The sequence below is a fragment of the Paroedura picta genome, chromosome 9 (assembly GCF_049243985.1).
Source record: "Paroedura picta isolate Pp20150507F chromosome 9, Ppicta_v3.0, whole genome shotgun sequence".
In the NCBI taxonomy this organism is placed as follows: Eukaryota; Metazoa; Chordata; class Lepidosauria; order Squamata; family Gekkonidae; genus Paroedura; species Paroedura picta.
Genome location: NC_135377.1, coordinates 60286146 through 60294361, shown reverse-complemented (window position 1 = coordinate 60294361; position 8216 = coordinate 60286146).

Here is an 8216-nt window from a genome sequence, read left to right as displayed (position 1 = left end):
TGATGTAGTTTCTGGATGAGCAGAGGAGGCCATGTCAACCAGATTGCCACTTAACTGGGAGGTGGCACAATTGGACAGTTTTCTCACTCCATTGTTGCTGTTATTACAGGAGGACGAGGGGCTTTTTTATCCTTCTTCCTTTGCATTTAAAAATAATACTTACATGTTTGCTAAGCATTTTGCAAATAAAAGTACTCATGTCCATTTCAGTTTAGATTCCATTGTTGGAACGGAATGGGAACTGAAAGTGCTCAGGACTTCTTTTTTGTTTTGCAACTGCTTGGGCACGTTTTCATTTATGCTTGTATAGATCCAGAAGGCTTCTGTTAAAATCCTGAGAATCTCTAATACCTTGCTATAACAGTATAACAACAACGACAACGATAATAATAATAATGATAATGATAATAATGATAATAATAATAAAAGTGCCATAAAGTGGCACCTGACTTGCGATCACCATCAGGGTTTTCGGGGCAAGACATAAGAGGAGCTGGTTTGCCATTGCGTTCTTCTGCAATGCAACTAGAGGCCAGTAGAGTCTCCACCAGCAGACCATCGCTGTGTGTACTGAGTCGGCACTTGGGGATCCCCTTGACGCCAGATTACAGTTAAGGATTTTGGGATTGGACTATCGCCATTTTAGGGGTTGATTGCAGTTTTATGGGATACTGACTGTATGTTTTATTGGGGGGGGGTATTGGGATTTCAATCTAATCTGTTGCGAGACAGGATGCTGAGCACTGTGGAATATAAATTAAATAAATAATTATAATAACAACTGTCGTCTTTCTTGATGGTGTTCCATTCAAGTACTAACCCATGGCCAACCCTGTTTAGCTCAGGCTAGTCAGGGCTTCATAAACAATATCAACAATTCATAATGGAATCAGCACAATCAGTCATGAACATATGAAGCTGCCTTGGTCCATCAGATGGGCAGCAGCTCTCTCCAGGGTGTCAGGCAGAGATCTTTTACAGCACCTTCTGCCAGATCCTTTACCTGGAGATGCCGGGGATCAAAGCAGGAATCCTATTATCACTCAGTGTGAAGGGAAAGACCTCTGGATCAGTACAGACAGTAGCACAGGGCCGGTTCAGCATAGCACCTAGGACCCCTCCCCACCCACCCCTAGGCACATTGTTGGCCATTGGGGGGAGCAGGTCAACAGGACTGTATATGGGCATTTCACCCAATAAATGTTTAACAGATTTATAAATTATATTAAAAATGAATTAACTGCCATCTGTTTGGGAAACACTTCCTGGGTCATCAAGGAACCCCAGGGTTTCACAAAACCCTGGTTAAGAAAGCCTGTTCCAGAGACTCTTGGCTGAATCCACACAGAGAGGACAGCATGCACACATGATTTCTACCCATGATTTTTATTGGTGCTGTATTTCTACCACTGTTCCCTTCAGCTGGACTGATAGGTCTTCTCCCTCAACACAGAAGATACCAAGAATATGCTCCACTTCAAGCACCACCGTCTGGTGACTGTTCTTCTAGAAGCACCACTGCAGAGGAGTATTCCCCTGTACCTTTGCATCAGGATACTATAGATAACATCACCCATGGTGTCACAGAGCTGTCCGTTTCTGAGCAAAAGTGATCCACTTGGTGGACCAAGGCTTTCTCAGTACCAAAACCAGGTGAGAAATGAAACCAAAATGGGTTTGTATAATTTCTATTATCCTGGCCATTCTGAGGCAGGTGCTGGTAGTTCTGTTGGAATATGCAAGCTCTATGGTGCATATATACAAAGAACCGACTGGAACATCCTGCAGGGGCTATAAAGGGGACAGCTAGCTAGAACAGCAAAGCTAGGAACCTCCTCCTATTTCAAATAGTTTCCATTCTTGCCTCTGACTGTATCATTCAGGTTTTCCCTGTTCTTCTGAGGGTTTCTTTTTTCTTGTTATTCTCTTCTTCTCTCCAACTAGAGCAGACAGACAGGCTTCTATCTCTCCCTTTTCCTATACAGTTTGTTCTCTTAATAAAATCAGAGTCCATTAGCACCTTTAAGAGCAACAAAGATTTATTCAAGGCATGAGCTTTCAAGTGCAAGCACTCTTCCTCAGACTAAGAACTCCCTGCATGACAGCGGGAATATATAGCAAAAATTAAATCTGTTAAATTAGTAAACTGTGTCACACATCCAAATACAGCCATATGATAATTATAAATAAAATAAAATAAAACAGCCAATCAATCCTCTGGAAATTCAGTTGTAGTTCACAGAAACATAGGAGAAATAAAACTATGTCAGTGATCAAAGGTTCCCACCTCACCATTTGCTGTTTGCCCCATCTGTTACCATACAATTGTGAAACATTCCTGTAAGGGAATTGCTGGCAATTATCTCATCCCAAGACCAGGGAGTTAAACTCAAAATTCCATTCCATTACCATTACCTTACAGTCACATATCACAAATAAAATAAATTGTGAGGAATATGGATACACAAGTTGAACAAGTTTAGCATAAATAGTGAGATAAAAAACCTATGTCCTTGTTGAGTCCAGGGTATGTCATAGTTTTGAGTATTGTAATAACTTGCATTTCTGCAATCTCCCTTTCTAGACTGTTCTTGAAGTTCCTTTGCAATAAAACAGCTACTTTCAGGTCCCTTATTGAATGTCCTGGATGTAGGGGATGTCCAGTAGGGGAACACTTCAACCTTCCCACTGTCATGTAGGGAGTCTGAGGAAGAGTGCTTGCACTCGAAAGCTCACACCTTGAATAAATCTTTGTAAGTCTTAAAGGTGCTACTGGACTCTGAATTTATTGTGCTACTTCAGACCAACACGGCTACCCATTTGAATCTAGTTTGTTATCTTAGTATGTGCTCAGCTTCTATGCATATTTAGATTCTGCCAACAACTTGTCAACCTACTGATCTAAAGTTGCATTTTCAGACATATATCAGAAGAAAGGGATCTCCTCTGCCTGTGATCCTTATGTCCCCCAAAGAGCACTATGCTCGGCCAACATCAACCAGCTAATGAATCCTGGCCCTTGAAAGAAGGTACTTCATCCTCCATTGTTTTCAATGGAGGAGGGAAAATAGCCAAACAGCCAAAAAAGCAAAGGCAGTAGAAACCCAGCAGAAGTTCTCTTCTAAGTAAATGCCATGCACAATATCTTATATATGAAAACGACATCATAATTGTAAGAACAAATGAAAAAACCCCGATGCAACGTAAGTATAAAAACTACAACATCATTAGCTAGTACACACCATCTACTATGTGATTTAAAAGTTATTTTGTTTTACAAATCACAATATAGCAAAACTTTGATACTGCGTGCAAAACCAAATTACACTTATCCTCCAGAGATATTTAAACACCTCTGAACATCTCATCTTGAAAACCTTATGGAGTCTCCATAAGTCAGCTGTGACTTGATAGCACTTTCCTCGACTACCACCAGGGACATAAAAAGAGAATAAAACTGTCCATAAAACAGATGTCAGACCAGAAGACCATAAAACAGCTGGAATAATAAATAACTAATTTAATTAATTGATAAGCCTCAATTAAAAACCCCAATAAAAAGATATATTTTCCTTGCACATAAAAGACAGTAAAGTAGGCACTTAGCCAGGCTCAGAGGGCATTCCAAAGGTGAAGGGCCACCATAGAAAATGCCTTTATTTCTGCTTTTTACCTTTGAATAGGGTTGCCCAGTTGAATTGGGCTTCCAGGGGTGATGGGGACACATTCTAGGAGCTCCCTGACAGGCTGAAGTCACCTGGAAGTGACATCATCCTGTCAGAGACATGGGGAAGCATGCTCTGGCTTTCTGACAAAACTCTATGGTAGTATTTGCTTCAAACCATAGAGTTTTGCCCCAAAACCAGAGATCGCTATTGTGTAGCAGTATATTATGCAGATAATAGACACTTACCATCTTTTGGGGGATGTTTTGCAATTGATTCCTTGTCTCTGTTGCTCTCCTATAATGCTAGAGTTCAGGGGCACTCAATGATGTTTATGAGCAGTCAGTTCAAGATGAACAAAAGGCTGTACTTTCTTACTCAAGGAGGCATGTAATTATGGAATTCACGCCAGAGGATGTAAGGATGGCCACAAGCATCATGTGGAAATCAGTGGCTACTGTCCATGGTGAGTGATGGAACCCTCCAAACAAGAGGCTGCAAATCACTGCAAGGGGGCAAAATTAAAGTCGTGGCCCACCAGGATGACTGCTTTGGCCACTGTGTGAAACAAGTTGCTGGACTAGATAGACCACCTACCTGATCCATCAGGGCCCTTCTTATGTCTCAGAGCTGATGGAATTCGCTATATTCAAAATGATTTAGCAATTTAATGTCCTTATCAGCAGGGATGTAAGACATCATATCCTCTTCAACAAATTAGTACTCTTGATTGTGATGTCCCAATGGTAAAATCAAAGAGTTCTTAATTGAAAGAAGTACATGTATTTGCTAATGTCAGCTTCATGTGTCCCTAGATTTCCTTTCCTTTTGTATTATAACGACAGAAACCCTCTTTTATCATGACTTGCAAGCCATACTTAGCCATCTCATGAAGATTTTGCATTGTAGTTAGCTGCCAGTTTGTTTGTTACAGACTAATTTTGAGGTCTAGAAATGAGAGATGTTCCTTCTAATTAGGATAAGCCTACCAATGTCCAAATCCATAGTATTTTTGGCCTAGACAATGTGATCTTAAAACAGAACTAGTTTTAAAATAGAGTTAAAGGGTAGATAGATACTCTTCATATTGACCTCTTCATATTTGCAGGTAAAAAATATACAGAAATGTATACAGAAAGCAGAGTCAATGCAGAAAATGGAGCTTCCAATCTTTTGAGAGCCAGCTTAATTTAGTGATTAAGAGCAGCAGACTCTAAACTGGAGAACTGGGTTTGATTCCTCACCCCTCTTCCACATGCAGCCTGCTGGGCGACCTTGGGCTAGTCACAGTTCCCTTCAGGCTGTTCTCGCAGACTAGCTCTGTCAGAGGTCTCTCAGCCCCACCTACCTCACATGTATCCATTATCCTTCAGCTAATGAAAAGCAGAGTATTAAAAAAAATAAAGCTCTTCTTCTCATTACTTAGCTTTGAGCAAGTCATTAGTTCCCAGTGTAACCACAGCATCGCTGAAAGTCTAAGACACCATTGTGAGCATCTTGGTTTTATGCAGTAAGTGAAGCATTTGTATACACAACACAGTTTAGAAATCTTCAGACTTTAACTCTGGACTGTGAATTAATCTCCTTTGATGCCTCCTTTTCTTTAATACACGTGCACTTGTCTTCCATCAACAGTTTTACTTTCTTCTATTTCCTTCTTTGCAGTTTTGTTTCCATCTCACAACAGCAGCTGAAGCCTCTATTATAAGGTTCCCAGTTAAAATGAGAGACAAAACTTCAGTCATCTAGCCGTTCCAATTCAGCAGAACAATAGCAGGAAGAAGTCGTTATCAAATTTTAAAAACAGCATAGAAAGAGAAAGGTTGTTTCTCTCCAAATTACATGGACAATGTCATTACTCTCCTTGGTATCCGGTTCCTTTCTACCTGCCACTGATAGAACTGGAACTCTTCCAGCATTAAGGGTTCCAGACCTTTAAAATGACAGTTAGCGGCCAGCGGCCCCTTTGTGTAACGTAACTGGCTCCTAACCCCCATGGATTCAGTGCCAATTTGCCAACCCATGTCAGTGAATCAATGCTGTATTCGTTGGGCTTGGTTGAAAGAATAGTTAAACAATCAGCATTCCATGAAGAAGCTATGCACCAGCATTTGGCCATGGCAGGGGGGAGAGAAGTGCCGCTCACGGCACTATTAGTGTTAAATGCAGCAATTAGAAACAGGTGGCAAAGATCAAATGGAAGAGGAAGTTGTCCTGCATATGGAGAAGCATGTCCTGAGCTTCAATGAGGTGTGGAGTGAATGTTGATGTTCTCGTTAAAATTGGCAAGATCTGTAGTGTGCATGATTCAAAGGTGTATGAAGAATATCCTGCAGGGAGCCTTGAAGATGTGTATTTAGCATAGTTAGAACAGGAATTTCCTGGTGTTCTTCAACTAATCTCCTCCAGTGTCTTGGTTGGCTCAATAGGGGGCTTCCTGCTCCTTTGAGCACACGCTTGACTCCACAATGGAATGAATACAGAAGAACAGTTAGCAAGTTAGGATTACTCCGTCTCTCTCTCTCTCTCTCTCTCTCTCTCTCCTTTCTATTCAAAGTTTGTTTCTCTCCTTAATGAAACAATTTTATTATTTTAAGCAGCTTGGCGGTCTGCCCCTCTTTGTATGTTTAAACTGTCAACAGTTCTGATACGGAGAAATTCAGTCGGATCTCAACAGATTGCTGCCCTCATACATTACATCATCCACACAACAGCCTGGGGAAGAGTGCCTGTGTCACTACCAGACACAACACAGCACTAGCAAGGGGCAATTAGTGCTTCCAACAGGCCGGGGGGGGGGGTATGTGGGGGGGGGGATATCCTATTCCTTTACATAGAGGTTTGATTTGCAGAAATGGGCAGCTGAAGCTTTTCATCACATGGGATGAAATGAACATCACTTGCTGCAGATCAAAGTGATATTTAAACAGCTAGTTTAAACACTGACAACTCTGGTGATAAAATGAGAACTAAGGGAGGAAACTGAGGGGGATACATGCAATGGAAACACAGAGAGTGGCTCTTCCTCCATCTCTGACTGCAGTTAAGAGTTAATGCCATACAGCACAAGACAAGACCAAGGACAGTGCAGTTTTGTGGGGAGGAATTGCATCACGAAGGACATTTGGATTCACAACAGGAACTGGCTTTCACAGGTTGCTATGGAAATGGAGAAACGCCATTCCGATGGTTATGAGGTATTTGGGAAATGGTTCCTTTTCAGTGGGAAGTCCCCAACTTCCTAAGAGGGATGGGCATGAATGGGTTATATGACCCACGGGCCAGAATGGGCCTTTCCAGGTCTACCTTTGCCTCCTTCTTCCAACATGGGACCCGTTTGGGTCCATTTGGTTTAGGGTCCAATTTGTAGGCTGCCCCAAACCCAAGACCACCCTTTTTAGGTTTGTGCCCATCCCTAGTCACTAATCCCTTTTTACTTCTTCTGCTTATAAAAGCCAAGACGTTTGTAGCACTGCTTCTGTAAGAATTTGTGGGCAAATATTCACAAGTTAATTCCACTGTCTGGCTTAAGAGTACAAAACATTCCAACAGCCGGGAGTCAGGAATGATTACATGCTCTGCTCCAGCCTCCCATTACAGATGGGCAGAGAACAGAATCTGACGGAATAAAAAGTCACCTAAATCACTTGAGAGGCAAATTGCAACCTAAGAGAGGTATCAATAGTATCTGCGGCCCAAAATTAAAAGCAGGGCTACGGCACTAACACTTCTGCATAAAGTTGCAGGCTGCCCTGACATTCCTAATTTTTCTCTCTGGAGAGATTTAATATTTTTATCACTACCACCACCCCCTTGTGTTGCTTGAATTTAGCGAACTGGCAAACACATTTAATCAATCTAGCTTTCTTTGTATTCGTGAAACAAGACTGGTAATAGAGGAAATAAAACATATTTCCATGAAAAGAACAAGAGAGGTGTTTCTAAATTAAGAAATCTAATCCTTGCTCACCGGAAGAGCCCCTTCTCATCTTCAAACATAGCTTTACCATGATTGGATGCCTCACAAATCTGAGAGCCCAAATTGTAAACATGGGCGTAATGTTAATGTTTTGTTGTTGAGTTTGCTTGGGAGAGCCTCTTGTGAGGCTCTTGTGGCGCAGAGTGGTAAGGCAGCTGTCTGAAAGCTTTGCCCATGAGGCTGGGAGTTCAATCCCAGCAGCCGGCTCAAGGTTGACTCAGCCTTCCATCCTTCCGAGGTCGGTAAAATGAGTACCCAGCTTGCTGGGGGGTAAACGGTAATGACTGGGGAAGGCACTGGCAAACCACCCCGTACTGAGTTTGCCATGAAAACGCTAGAGGGCGTCACCCCAAGGGTCAGACATGACCCGGTGCTTGCACAGGGGATACCTTTACCTTGCTTGGGATGTCCTCAGGGGCACTTTTTTACACACGGACTGTGGAAAGGTCCTGGCTGGGACAGAATGCACATGGCCTATTGTACATAGCTTCCTTGGCTGTTACTGTTTTAGTAGAGCACTCATACATATCATGTAGACTCTGGAAGTATTAGCTGCACTCTCACTATTCTTA